Source organism: Trachurus trachurus (assembly GCF_905171665.1).
Source record: "Trachurus trachurus genome assembly, chromosome: 8".
Lineage (NCBI taxonomy): Eukaryota > Metazoa > Chordata > Actinopteri > Carangiformes > Carangidae > Trachurus > Trachurus trachurus.
The window spans coordinates 19,898,091-19,914,369 of NC_139905.1; positions in this window are offsets into that span (position 1 = coordinate 19,898,091).

Below are 16,279 nucleotides of genomic sequence, written 5' to 3' on the forward strand. Positions count from 1 at the left end.
TCCCCCTATCTCTCCCTCCCCATTTCCTGTCTCTCTTACCTGCACTATCAATTAAAGGCAGATATATATATACTTTTGGGTCAAATCTGACACATGACACATGAGCAGACAGTGTATTGTTTATTGATTATTGACAACATAATATTTACAAGTTATTTTTCATGGACAGATTTTTTCTCAGTGATCTTGAAGTCATTACTGGTGTGAGGGCTCCTCCTCTGGTGGCTTCATGTTACAACTGTTCAGTCACTGAGGGGTTTTTGTTCAGCTCTACTCGTGGTTTGTGTCACTGTGGATCTCTGGCACAGTAATACACAGCAGTGTCTTCAGGCTGCAGATTCTGTCCATTGAGAGTCAGTGTGTTGCTGGAAGAGTCTAAGCTGACACTGAACTTGTTCTTTAGTGAATCTTTGTAGTATGGCACACTGTCTCCAGTATATTTGCCACCAATCCACTCCAGTCCTTTCCCAGCAGGTTGTCTGACCCAGTGTGTGCGATAGCTGCCAACAGAATAAGAGACCTGACAGGTGATGGTCAGACGTTGACCTGGCTGCACAGTCACAGAGGCTGGCTGTGTCAACTGTTCACACTTCACACCTGGTAAAAAAAAAAAAAAAATCCTTTGTTATAAACAATCAAGTTATAATGTAAAAGAAGAAATGATGACAAATCCATGCTCACAGGATCCAGCAGCCAGCAGCAGCAGCAGAGCTACAGAGAACATGGTTGGTGTTGGAGCTGATCTGATGGGAGCTTCTCTTCTTCTACTGTAACTGACAGCATGATGTCAAGTCTTTATATCAGACTGTGAGGAAGTTCACTTTGCATAATGAGGGACACACTGATGGCATATAACAAACCTCAGATTTGTTTCCAAAGTAAAAGAAAGATAAACACAATCAGATCACTGTGAGAGTGTTTGAGCTCTTCTCATCTTATTCTTGGCACCAAAGCAAATGATTACATTTTCCAAAATGGTTAATTTTTCCATTTTGCTGGAAAATGTATATCCATAGGGCTGTTTTAAAGGCTGAGTAATTAGCTCATAAATCATCAAGTAACTTTTCATGGTAAATAAAATGTGTGTTCGTGGCCTGTGCAGAGCTGAGAAAAGAGACATTGAACACATCACACATCATATCAATTTAATGTGTAATTTCTGAATAAAACAAACTACTACCCATTCTGATGTTCAGTAAAAAAAATGTGGTTTACAACTTTAGTTTCTCAATATGTCAAGCTGGGATGGAATGAGAAATGTTGTCCTGACAGTGAATTTTGGTGCCCGCCAACAAAACCTTCATTTCACTGAATATTAAAGTGAAAAGCGTACATAAAATATATTATTATGTCTTGAGGAAGAGAAAAGTTTGTTTTGTTTGTTTTTTTCATCACATATTATATTCATGTAATAACTCTCAGGGTTTTGTCTAATAAATGAAGCTTTGCGCAAATTCATGCAGGACAGAAGTCTCAAGCTCCAGCTGTAGTCAGCTGACAGCCAGCCCATTAGTATATACATTGTCTCTCTGGAGCGACATAGCATGCGCTTGTCAATCCAGGCAGCTTCCGGAGTGGAGCTTCAGCGCCAAGCCTAACTGTATTCCATTTGTTGCAATAAATGGTTTTAATCAATGACGAGAGTGTTCCTGAATGAAATATAAAATATAATGGAATGTTTAATATTTAATACATGATATCAAATACTTTATACTTAGGCTCTGCCACAGTGAAAGGTGAGAGTTAACAGCAGCAGCCCTGTCCAATGTTTAACTGTGTGTCCACTGTTCTGTGCAGTCATACTGTAGAGGTGGAAGACTTCTGAGTTTTGCATTGGCTCCTCCTCACAGCGAGGAGAGAGGTGGAGTGACCCTGGCAATTATCGGAAAATTGTTAACTTTTACTCATGAAAATTATAACTATTCTATTCCTGTATTGTGTTGGAACAACAACATGTGTCAGATAAGAAAAATACACAACGAAAACCAAAACAAAAGTCTATGAGATGATGTCAGCCAATGATCACAATTATATTGAGAATCACAAATCCAGTTGGCTCATGGAAATGTCTGACTTGAATTAAACAAGAGCATTTTTGGTTCATATCCCACAGGGTAAATAAACTGAAAATATGTCAAGGTTTCATTGTTTAGTGCGAATTTGTGTGTTTTTTGGGTGTTTATATTGGTTAAATTTAGACAGAGTTGTTGGTATCACAAATTACGAATATCAATTGGTCAGTTTCAGGCAGAGATAATGGTGATGGTCTGAGACCATCCTGAATATTCAGTGAAAGTGACAGTTGTTGATGATAAATTCATAAGATATTTCTGATTTTGAAAGGCTTTTAAAAGTCAGTCTGTCTGTGGGTGGATCTACATGTTCTATGTGTTGTTTTTTGTTTTGTTTTTTCTCTGTACATGAGTGATCTGGTATGAAATCATTAGTGGTGTGAGGGCTCCTCCTCTGGTGGCTTCATGTTACAACTGTTCAGTCACTGAGGGGTTTTTGTTCAGCTCTACTGATGGTTTGTGTCACTGTGACTGTCTGGCACAGTAATACACAGCAGTGTCTTCAGGCTGTAGATTCTGTCCATTTAGAGTCACTGTTTTGCTGGAAGAGTCTACGTCAATACTGAACTTGTTCTTGAGTGAATCTTTGTAGTATGAAGCACTAGCTTTCATTCCAATCCACTCCAGTCCTTTCCCTGCAGGTTGTCTGATCCAAGATGTGTAGTAGCCACTAACAGAATAAGAGACCTGACAGGTGATGGTCAGACGTTGACCTGGCTGCACGGTCACAGAGGCTGACTGTGTCAACTGTTCACACCTCACACCTGTTTTGTTTTTTTAAAGAAAATAAAATATTTGCTTTCAATTAGGTTACACGGAAAAAGAACAAATGTTGAATCCAACGAACCCAGAGAAACTCACAGGATCCAGCTGCCAACAGCAGCAGCAGAGCTACAGAAAACATGGTTGATGGTGAAGCTGATGAGCTGTGAACTCCACTGACAGTCTGAGCTCAAGTTTTTATATCTGAGGAACAAGGAAGCTCACTGAGTTTGCATAGAATCAAATATATGAAGCATCAGTGTTGGTCTGACTGGAGCTAAGAGAAGAGACTGTTCAGTTTAATTAAATCTGCGAAATAAGGAAGTCGCTTTGCATTACTTATGCTATTTTAATTGCATTGTTTATTGTGGATAGGGTGACCCAGTCTAGAGTTTCATGTTATTGTGTCATTTCCCTTTTTTCAAGTCATGAAATATAATTTTCCCTCCATGTGGAAAGCAAAAACGATTGCTTATAAAAAAAAAAAATTTTTAAAAAGGAAAAAAAGATAGTATGTTTTGAACTTTTACTATAGAGGGAAGATTATGAACCAATGTCTTAACTGTTAGGGGTTGAGTCAGCTTACGTGTTATTTGTGCATCTATGATAATGGTTAGCATCCCTGTGTGTACACAGTAATATGCAGCTTTGTTGTCAGGCTGCTGACTCTGTCCTGTTAATGTCACAGAATTAGTAGTAGTAATAATAATAAGTGTGTGTGTGATAGAGAAACTTGTTCTTCAGGGCGTTGATAACGTTGATAAAAGCTGCCTCCTCCCCAACAACTTAACTTAAAATCCAGTCCATTGGTTTTCCTTCACGCTGTCTGATCCAACCTGTTGCGTAATTGCTACTGGCCAGAGAATAACCAGAGACCTGACAGGTGATGGTCAGAGACTGTCCAGGCTGCACAACCATTGAGTCTGGCTGGATGAGATCAATACTGTACACACCTGTGGAAACACAAATCAACATTATCTCCATCATTCATCTGAATATTCAGTGTTTCTAATGTGTTTATTAGTGTGAATCCACTGAAAGCTCCTCACAGGATCCAGCTGCCAGCAGCTGTATCAGATTGATGCTGAAGCTGAACTGATGGGAGCTTTTCTGTTCTCTCACTGGACGAAAATTGGCATAGTCTAGTGATAAATAAGTGGTGTATTAAAAAAAAAAAATGACAGTGTTTCTTTTTATTGTCCAATTACACATTGTGACATTTTCTTTGTGTATTGAAAGTGTTGAATCAAATAAAACATCTATTCAGCAATGACTGTGTCTCTGTCTTGACTGCAGTGTGAACTCATTAGTGGTGTGAGAGCTCCTCTGGCTTCATGTTTAAAGTGCACTGAGGGTTTCTTTTTCAGCTCTCCTGATGGTTTGTGTCACTGTGTCTCTTCTGGCACAGACGCATAGTAGGGGAGAGTGGGGTAATGTGAGACACCCCCTATATCTAGAAAACGGAACACATTTATGGTCATCAGACCATTATGTTTTCAAGCCCCTTCCATTTTCCCATGGTCATGAAGGAGAGGACCTCATGATGCTGTGGAAAGCATGTTTTTTTCACAAAAATGTTATTTTTGCATGTAAAAGTAAATTTTCTTGCGGTCAACTTAATCAACTGTTGTGCCAAAGCAAATTGATTCAGGTAGAAAAACTTCTATGATACATGATGATGAACTACCAACACATAAAACCATGTGATGATGCTGGCTGAAAATTAGCCTGAATTTCTAAGAGAGGTTGTTTTTTCTAAAATGGGGGTGTTGGGGTAAAGTGAGACAAATGCAGCGGGGTAAAGTGAGACCATGGATGTATTATAATAAATCCAAGAGTGAGACACTGTGAGCACACCACAGACAAAGATTTACACTAGAATCTCGTCCCCCAAGCCAGAAATCTCGCGTGATCAATGATCTGTAGCCATACTGCTTTGTTATGCTATGTGCTCTCAGTCAGCTCACTTTTTTATTGGTTAATTAACTCAATTTTAGTCATATTCCACTTTGTCGGCTCCCCCCACACACAAGAGGACTTTTGATCAAAATGGTCACCATTGTCGGGGCCTACAATCTGACCCCCAGACTATCTAACTGGTTCTATCTGTCATTTGAATGTTAATTAAAACATTTTGTGTTGTATTTGATTTTGGTCTTGAGTCACTTTGTGTTGAGAAAACAAAAGTGCTTAATTGACAAATCCCCATGATTCTGTTACTAGTCCGACATTAGTTCTGGAAAGTGTGGTTGTCAAGCTAGCTGTCAGGACTCTAACTGTTACAACATGTGTTGTTATGGTAGTTTCAGAGTGGAAAAAGTAAGTGGATCAGTTTACCCCATTGATTTTTCTAGTTTGTCTCAGTTTACCCCTGACCTGGGGTAAAGAGAGACACGAGACCACTTTTTTTAAAACAATCATATTTTCACTGTCCTTCGTCCTGAATACATTCTGATAATTTCCATTGCTAGGAAACATCCTGAATTAATGGGAAATGTGTAAATTGTACTGATAAATCATTTTAGCTCGCTTAGAGGGGAGCAAATGTAAAAAGTGTCTCACTTTACCCCACTCTCCCCTAATACAAAGCAGAGTCCTCAGTCTTCAGACTGTTCTTCTGTAGATAGATTTTACTAGAGTCGTCTCTGGAGATGATGAATCTGCCCAGGACTGACTGGGAGTGCGAGATAGGAGTACTAGCTGTGCTTATATTGTATAAGTGATCCACTCCAGTCCTTTTGGAGCCTGTCTGACCCAGACCATCCAACACTGAATATTAAAGTGAAAAGACTAAATAAAATATATTATTATGTCTTAAGTAACAGAAATGTGTTGCACTAAGTTTGTTTCCAGTATCCAGATTGTCATATATACAGTAGGCCTACGTATATTCATGGAACTACTCAGAGTTTTGTCTAATAAAAGAGAGTAAAGTTTTTATTTGGAAAAAAATATAATGAAATGTTTAATATTTAATACATGATATAAAATATTGATACAGTCAAAGGTGAGAGTTAACAGCAGCAGTCCTGTCCTATAGTCCATCATGTTAAACTGTGTGTCCACTGTTCTCTGTCATCCTCTCTTCAGTCACATAAGTAGGCCTAGAGGTGGAAGACATCTGAGTTTTGAATTGATTCCTCCCCCTTTATTTTTTCTCGTTAAGGTATAGATTTCACTTCTACACACTTTGGGTGTGTCCAGAGGCTAAATATTGTTTTTTATATTTTGTCTTTTTTTTTGGTGGGGGGGATTTTACTTCCATAATAAAATCACAATTTTGTGTTTTAAAAAGCCCTACAGCAGCAAGAACAGCAACAAGCCCTGAGGGAGGAAAGCCAACTCTGAAAAACAGAATTGTTACACAAAAATCTGCAACTAATGGAGGGAAAATGTGATACAAAGACTGTTTTACACAGTGACCCAGTGTGAAATCATTAGTGGTGTGAGGGCTCCTCCTCTGGTGGCTTCATGTTACAACTGTTCAGTCACTGAGGGGTTTTTGTTCAGCTCTACTGATGGTTTGTGTCACTGTGACTGTCTGGCACAGTAATACACAGCAGTGTCTTCAGGCTGCACATTCTGTCCATTTAGAGTCACTGTGTTGCTGGAAGAGTCTATGTCGATACTGAACTTGTTCTTTAGTGAATCTTTGTAGTATGAAGTGCTACTATATCTCATTCCAATCCACTCCAGTCCTTTCCCTGCAGGTTGTCTGATCCAAGCTGTGTAGTAGCCTGAATAAGAGACCTGACAGGTGATGGTCAGACGTTGACCTGGCTGCACAGTCACAGAGGCTGGCTGTGTCAACTGTTCACACCTCACACCTGTTAAAAAAAGAAAATGCTTTCATTAGGTTGTAAAGTAAAAGAGTAAATATAGAGTCTGACAAATCCAGAGATACTCACAGGATCCAGCTGCCAACAGCAGCAGCAGAGCTACAGAAAACATGGTTTATGGTGAAGCTGATGAGCTGTGAACTCCACTGACAGTCTGACCTCAAGTTTTTATAGCTGAGGAACAAGGAAGCTCACTGAGTTTGCATAGAATCAAACATATGAAGCATCAGTGTTGGTCTGACTGGAGCCAACAGAGGAGTCTGTTCAGTTGAATTACATTTATATTTTTATTATATTATTGTATCTGTTTATGATTTCATTCTAATTTCATTCAACATTGTTAATATTTTATGGTTAGAAATCAACATTCATTCACTGTTGTTTCAACAAATCATCCTTCCTTACACACTTTAAATAGCAATAGTGTGAATTGGGGTAGAATTTTTTTATTATTATTCATTGACTTTATTTATTTTCCACAAAGGTAAACCATAGTAAAGGTTTTATGTGTTAAGGTTTTGTAATAATCAACGCAATAACAGTTACAGATGTGTCCGTAAGAAAATGTATTGATTTGATTTTTTTTCCCACTTGTTATTAGTTTTGAAAAAGAAAAAAAAACATTACACTTACAATCACAGTCATGTTTTCTTCCTGCTTATCAGTGTGCACATTATTCAGATACAGTAAACTCTGTTGACCCTTTTATTGTGTAAGGCTAATCATATTTATCTGCAGTTTTAAGACAATGACACAATAATTGAACACAGTAAACAATTTAAGAAAAAATATATCGACTGTGATGCCTTCCACTATGTGAGACAAACAGGAGCATAAGGTTTAGTTCAGACCAGAGTTGTGTGGGTTTTTGTACAGCTGCTCTAACAACTTTAGTCACTGTGAGTCTCGAGCACAATAATAAACAGCAGAGTCTTCAGTCTTCAGACTGTTCATCTGCAGATACAGCTGCTGTTTGCTGTTGTCTCTGGAGGTGGTGAACCGGCCTTGGACTGACTGAGAGTAGTATTTTGTGCTGCCACCAGTTTCAGCAGCGATCCACTCCAGTCCTTTTCCAGGAGCCTGTCTGACCCAGTGCATCCAGCGGCTGCTTAGTGAGAATCCAGATACTGTACAGGTCAGTCTGTGAGATTCTCCAGGTCTTTTAACTGCTGGTTCAGATTCAGTCAGAGTCTGACCATCAACACCTGTTAAGACATTTCAAAAGATCACAGGTTAATTTAGTGCAAAACTAATTATATGTCAAGTTGAGATCAGTGAATCCCTTGACCTGCCCAGCAGAGAGTTAACAGCAGCAGTCCTGTCCTATAGTCCATCATGTTAAACTGTGTGTCCACTGTTCTCTGTCATCCTCTCTGCAGTCACATAAGTAGAGGTGGAAGACATCTGAGTTTTGCATTGACTCCTCCTCACAGCAAACTGTCTTGCACTTAGCTCATTGTTAGGTTTACAAAATATTCATCTACATTTAGAAAAACAATATTAAGAAGTTGAAAGATTGAAAGATATCACTGTAGTAGTTTTTATGAGGTTTGTTCACAAGAAAAAACAGACATAAAACAGAATGTTCATAATATACTTATACAGATTATATTATATTATATTATATTATATTATATTATATTATATTATATTATATTATATTATATTATATTCCAGTTTTGTGTCATTTGTTTAAGCAACATGATGATGATGATTGTGAAAGATACTGGTTAGCATTTATGCTACTTTCAACAAAAATATTAAAGTAACCCGAGAAAATAGTGTTTAGTGTTATAAATTACGAGAGAATCATAAATATAATTTGATGTATTTTATTACCGTTAAGATTAGTTGTTATATGATCTAAGGGCCCCTCTCCAACTTAATGGAGAGAAGTGGGCTACAACTGCATACAAATATTAAAAGTGGTTTGCACTGTGGGAATACATACATTAGTGATCATGGGCAGTATTTAAACTGATGTCAACTGTTGCTCTGTGGTTTCTTGACTGATGTGATGAGCTGGTGTGAATCATTAGTGGTGTGAGGGCTCCTCCTCTGGTGGCTTCATGTTACAACTGTTCAGTCACTGAGGGGTTTTTGTTCAGCTCTACTGATGGTTTGTGTCACTGTGACTCTCTGGCACAGTAATACACAGCAGTGTCTTCAGGCTGTAGATTCTGTCCATTTAGAGTCACTGTTTTGCTGGAAGAGTCTAAGTCGATACTGAACTTGTTCTTGAGTGAATCTTTGTAGTATGTCGTCCATCCATCTCCCCTCCTTCCAATCCACTCCAGTCCTTTCCCTGCAGGTTGTCTGATCCAAGCTGTGGCATAGGTGCTAACAGAATAAGAGACCTGACAGGTGATGGTCAGACGTTGACCTGGCTGCACAGTCACAGAGGCTGGCTGTGTCAACTGTTCACACTTCACACCTGGTAAAAAAGAAAATGCTTTCATTAGGTTGTTAAGTAAAAGAATAAATGTTGATGCTGATAAATCAAGAGACACTCACAGGATCCAGCTGCCAACAGCAGCAGCAGAGCTACAGAAAACATGGTTTATGGTGAAGCTGATGAGCTGTGAACTCCACTGACAGTCTGATCTCAAGTTTTTATAGCTGAGGAACAAGGAAGCTCACTGAGTTTGCATAGAATCAAACATACGAAGTACCAATGTTGGTCTGACTGGATAATTTATATTTTTATTATATTATTATATGTGGTGATGATCTAATTTCATTCAACATTGTTAATATTATATGCTTTAAAATTGTTTCCTCAAATCAACATTCATTCATTGTTGTTTTAACAAATCATCCGTCCTTAGCACACTGTATATTATAGGGTAGCATTTTTTTTATTCAGTGACTTGATTTATTCTCCACAAAGGTAAACCACAGTAAAGGTTTATGTGTTAAGGTTTTGTAATAATCAACACAATAACAGTTAGAGATTTGTTCGTAAGATAGAGAAGATAATTAAACTGTGTTGACCCTTTTATTGTGTAAAACTGATCATATTCTCTCAAATGCAGTTGAAGACAATGACACCTTGACACATTAACACAGTTAACAATTTAAGAAAAAATATATATATTTCAACTGTGATGCCTTCCACTATGTACTGTAAGACAAACAGGAGCATAGGTTTACAGTAGTTCAGACCAGAGTTGTGTAGGTTTTTGTACAGCTGCTTGAACAACTTCACTTCTCAGTCACTGTGAGTGTCGAGCACAGTAATAAACAGCAGAGTCTCCTGTCCTATAGTCCATCATGTTAAACTGTGTGTCGTTCTGTCATCCTCTCTCAGCTCTACTGATGGTTTGTGTCACAGTGTGTCTCTGGCACAGTAATACACAGCAGTGTCTTCAGGCTGTAGATTCTGTCCATTTAGAGTCAGTGTTTTACTGGAAGAGTCTAAGTCAATACTGAACTTGTTCCTCAGTGAATCTTTGTAGTATGTGCTGTATCCACTATGTGCACTTCCAATCCACTCCAGTCCTTTCCCTGCAGGTTGTCTGACCCAGTGTGTGCGATAGCTGCTAACAGAATAAGAGACCTGACAGGTGATGGTCAGACGTTGACCTGGCTGCACAGTCAAAGAGGCTGGCTGTGTCAACTGTTCACACTTCACACCTGTGGAGGAAAACATGTTGAGTATTGAGTCAGTATAAACAGTCAGTGAGCTGTGATCATACTGTCAGTGTCTGTGTCTCAGAGAGACTCACAGGATCCAGCAGCCAGCAGCAGCAGCAGAGCTACAGAGAACATGGTTGGTGTTGGAGCTGATCTGATGGGAGCTTCTCTTCTTCTACTGTAACTGACAGCATGATGTCAAGTCTTTATATCAGACTGGGAGGAAGTTCACTTTGCATAATGAGGGACGCTGATGGGATATAACAAGCCACAGGTTTATTTTCAAAGTAAACGAAAGATAAACACAATCAGATCACTGTGAGAGTGTTTGAGCTCTTCTCATCTAATTCTTGGCACCACACCAAACGATTACATTTTTCAAAATGGTTAGATTTTCCATTTTGCTGGATAATCTATATTGATAGGGCTGTTATAAAGGCTGAGTATTTAGCTTATAACTCATGTTTATCAAGTCACTTTTCATGGTAAATAAAATGTGCATCTGTGGCTTGTGCAGAGCTGAGAAAAGAAACATAGAACACTTCACACATCATACTGCCCATTCTGATGTTCAGTAAAAAGGCCAAAAGCTTGAAATATTGAGAAGCTACATAATACCTAATAAATAAATAAAAGTGATTAGGTCACTTTTGGTAACTTTAGGTATTATGTATAGCTTCTCAATATTTCAAGCTTTTGGCCTTTGAAGATGTTGTCCACAACATGACAGTGAATTTTGGTGCCTGTCAACAAAACCTTCATAACACTGAATATTAAAGTGAAAAGACTAAATAAAATATATTATTATGTCTTGAGGAACAGAAATGTGTTGCATTAAGTTTGTTTCCAGCATCCAGATTGTCATACAGTACGTATATTCATGGAACTACTCAGGGTTTTGTCTAATAAAAGAAAGGTAGAGGTGGAAGACATCTGAGTTTTGAATTGACTCCTCCTCACAGCAAATAGTCTTGCACTTAACTCATTGTTAGGTTTACAAAATATTCATTCATTCACAAGAAGTTGAAAGATTATAATCATAGTTGTAGTAGTTTTTCATGAGGTTTGTTCAAAAGAAAAACAAGATATAAAACAGAATGTTCATTATATACTTATAGATTACATTATTATATTCCAGTTGTGTGTCATTTGATTACAGTAACATGATAAAGATGATTGTCAAAGATGCTGGTCATCATTTATGCTGCTTACAACAAAAGTATTAGAGTAACCCGAGACAATAGGTGTTTAGTGTTATAAATTACGAGAGAATCAGAAATATTATTTGATGTATTTTATTACCAGTTAAGATTAGTTGTTATATGAACTAAGGGCCCCTCTCCAACTTACTGGAGAGAAGTGGGCTACAACTGCATGAAAAGATTAAAAGTGATATTAAGTTTGCACTACATAGCCTACATTAGGCCGTATTAAAATTGATGACAACTGTTGCTCTGTGGTTTCTTGACTGATGCTGGTGTGAAGTCATTAGTGGTGTGAGGGCTCCTCCTCTGGTGGCTTCATGTTACAACTGTTCAGTCACTGAGGGGTTTTTGTTCAGCTCTACTGATGGTTTGTGTCACTGTGTCTCTTCTGGCACAGTAATACAGAGCTGTGTCCTCAGTCTTCAGAGTGTTCATTTGTAGATAGACTTTACTGCTGGAGTCGTCTCTGGAGATGGTGAATCTGCCCTGGACTGACTGGGAGTAATAGATAGGAGAACTGGAAGTGCCTATATAAGCGATCCACTCCAGTCCTTTACCAGGAGCCTGTCTGACCCAGGCCATGTACTGTAATAGCTGCTCAGTGTGAATCCAGATGTTGTACAGGTCAGTCTGTGAGATTCTCCAGGTCTTTTAATGACTGGTTCAGATTCGGTCAGAGTCTGACCATCAACACCTGTATGACAATAAAAAGAAAATCTATAATTGAAGCAAGCAGACAAACAACAGGAGTCTATGCTAAAATGTGCAAATCTCTTGACCTGTCCAGCAGAGAGTTAACAGCAGCAGTCCTGTCCTATAGTCCATCATGTTAAACTGTGTGTCCACTGTTCTCTGTCATCCTCTCTGCAGTCACATAAGTAGAGGTGGGAGACATCTGAGTTTTGCATTGACTCCTCCTATCACAACTAGTCTGCAATTCTGACTAGGACCAAATTAAGTTGTTTCAGTCTTGACCTGGCTTGTAGTGTTCAGAAGTTGGATGGAAATTGGGATGTTTGATTTCTAGACAATAACAAAATTAATTGAACTAAATTATAATTGTAAGACATTAAAATTATTTGTATAATAAATGTGATCAGTTAGGGGGAAGACTTTAAAGAGGGATTATAAACTTTATGTATACATTGTTTACCATGTTTCCCTCCTCTGACCTCCACAGATGAGAGACAGAGAAGGATAACACCATAAGAGGTGAGATTTTGGGCCACGAAGACTTGACTGTAAATGTCTATCAGCCATCAGGTTCATGTTGACGGTTGCATTGCAAACAATAGCAACCGCCTGAAATGACTGCAATCACTGACATTGTTTATTATTATCGTTATTATTGATGCTGTTGTTATTTCCTTCATAGGTTTAAAAATTCTGATTTTGAATCTGAAGAAGATAAATACACAAAATATTAAATAGTTGTTCTTCACCTCTTGAAGCTATGAAACAGAATTAAGTCCATGTCAAACACACTTACAGTTGCATAATTTACAGTAGTTGGAATAATTAATATGCTCGTGAACTGGGCTGAAACAAATTTACTAAAGAACTGAGTAGTTTCAGACAAACAAAATGTTAAATGTAATAGCATACTGACATCCTTTTTGATAGATTATTAACTTTTGACTTCAGTGATACACTGGTGACGGGTGTATGTAAATACCAGTAAACTTACAATGTGTTGTACTATTGAATTATATTGTTTTTGACTCATAATACATGTGTTAATATTCCAGTGATCGTGTCAAAGTGATTAAAGTTACATAGTATGTAACCAAGGAGAGCTGGTGTGAAATCATTAGTGGTGTGAGGGCTCCTCCTCTGGTGGCTTCATGTTACAACTGTTCAGTCACTGAGGGGTTTTTGTTCAGCTCTACTGATGGTTTGTGTCACTGTGACTGTCTGGCACAGAAATAAACTGCAGTGTCTTCAGTCTGTAGATTCTGTCCATTTAGAGTCAGTGTGTTACTGGATGAATCCAAGCTCATACTGAACTTATTCTTCAGTGAATCTTTGTAGTATGTGCTGTATCCAATATGTGCACTTCCAATCCACTCCAGTCCTTTCCCTGCAGGTTGTCTGATCCAGTGTGTCCGATAGCTGCTAACAGAATAAGAGACTTGACAGGTGATGGTCAGACGTTGACCTGGCTGCAGAGTCACAGAGGCTGGCTGTGTCAACTGTTCACACTTCACACCTGTGGAGGAAAACATGTTAAATATTGAGTCAGTATAAACAGTCAGTGAGCTGTGATCATACTGTCAGCGTCTGTGTGTCAGAGAGACTCACAGGATCCAGCAGCCAGCAGCAGCAGCAGAGCTACAGAGAACATGGTTGGTGTTGGAGCTGATCTGATGGGAGCTTCTCTTCTTCTTCTGTAACTGACAGCATGAAGTCAAGTCTTTATATCAGACTGGGAGGAAGTTCACTTTGCATAATGAGGGACACTGATGGGATATAAAAGAAACATGGACTGTTTGCTCACAATGATCAAGTCTGTGATTTGTAGATTATAAAATAAGCGTGGATTGTTGTCAGTATAATAACTCAACATATTTGTGTCAGACCTTTGTGTTTTTTACTGCAGGTTCTGTGAGTTTTTAGATGTGACAGTGGAGAGTTTGAGCCTCATCATTATGGGGTGTCAGAAATGCTTTGAATAAACATCTTTATTCCCTAATCACCTTGACAAACTAACTTAACTTAATAAAAGCTCAGGTGAAATGCTCTGCATATACGTGTATGATCCTGCCCACCAGAAGCTGCTCTCATCATCTGCTCTTGGCTGCAGCATCCCATATTCTACATTGTAAACTGTTTCCTTCATCACATCCATGCATGTTGGCCAGTCCCTCCTCCGTTGCTCACCCTGAGGTTTTTCCACTTTTCTCTGTTACAGTTTTCTTGAGAGTTTTTCCTCTAAGGGCAGCTTGTGTGCATATGCATGTGCGTGTATACTGTAGCCTACGTGTGTCAACAACATATTACTGTAAAAGAAGGGTGTTGGTGAAGAGATAGTTCCCTCTGGTGGTGATAGATAGAAGAAGTAGTTTTTTTGGTCATATCATTTTCTCCATTTTCAGAATTGTCTGCCATAAAGATTTTGTCATTTTGTTGAATTTAAGTAGAAGGGAGGTGTTATCATTTTGTCAAATTAAGAATCTTTTATATAATGTAAAGACTGTTTTCCTCTTCAATGTAATAGTGACATGTGAAATCATTAGAGGTGTGAGGGCTCCTCCTCTGGTGGCTTCATGTTACAACTGTTCAGTCACTGAGGGGTTTTTGTTCAGCTCTACTGATGGTTTGTGTCACAGTGTCTCTTCTGGCACAGTAATACACAGCAGTGTCCTCAGTCTTCAGACTGTTCATCTGTAAATAGACTTTACTGCTGGAGTCGTCTCTGGAGATGGTGAATCTGCCCTGGACTGACTGGGAGTATGAGATATAAGAACTGCCTGTGTTTATGAGAGCGATCCACTCCAGTCCTTTTCCAGGAGCCTGTCTGACCCAGTCCATGTGGTAGCTGCTCAGTGTGAATCCAGATGTTGTACAGGTCAGTCTATGAGATTCTCCAGGTCTTTTAACCGCTGGTTCAGATTCAGTCAGAGTCTGACCATCAACACCTGTATAACAATAAAAAGAAAGAAAATCCTTAATTGAAGTGGCTTACAAATAATAGGAGACAAATATTAAGACCATGTTAAAATGTGTGAATCTCTTGACCTGTCCAGCAGAGAGTTAACAGCAGCAGTCCTGTCCTATAGTCCATCATGTTAAACTGTGTGTCCACTGTTCTCTGTCATCCTCTCTGCAGTCACATAAGTAGAGGTGGAAGACATCTGAGTTTTGCATTAACTCCTCCTCACAGAGAGGAGAGAAGTGGAGTTAACCTGCTATCATTGGAATATCTCCAGGTTTCATTCATAAACAGTTGCACTGCTCTATTTTGTGCATATTGTCTGTTGAAAAAAATATGTTAGGTAAAAAAAAAGAGAAAAACAGAACAAGTACCAAAGATGACGTAAGATGATGTCAACCAGTGATCATATTAGGAATCACAAATTACAGCTGGATCCTGACATGTCTGACTTGAATTAAACAAAGAAAATATGTCATCTACATTTTTTGGAGCATGTCTGTAAACACACTGAAAATACATCAGTTTTGTATGTGCAGGGTTATTGTATTTTTATATTAGTAAAAGATAAATGTAACTGTTATCACTAATTTCAACTTGGACATTGGTCAGTCTTTGAGTAGAAATGTTTCTGAAATAGTTGGTCATCATAAAATCATTTATGGAAAATCCAGTCCATTGGTTTTCCTTCACGCTGTCTGATCCAACCTGTTGCGTAGCTGTTAACAGTCAGAGAATAACCAGAGACCTGACAGGTGATGGTCAGAGACTGTCCAGGCTGCACAACCATTGAGTCTGGCTGGATGAGATCAATACTGTACACACCTGTAGAAACACAAATCAACATTATCTCCATCATTCATCTGAATATTCACTGTTTCTATTGTGTTACTCACTGTGCTACAGTATCATGTTTCAGTACATAATTACTGCTCGTTGTTTTGTTTTGTTTTGTTTTCCTCAAATGTACAGCAATAAAGACTTGAATGGATTTAGGCCAACATGTCAGTTTAAAAAAGTTGTTAATTTTGATCATTTTTACAGAGTGAGCTTCCTTGGTGGAGTGTATTTAGCATGTTGGTCCGTCAGTCTGTATGTGGATGGATCTAAAAT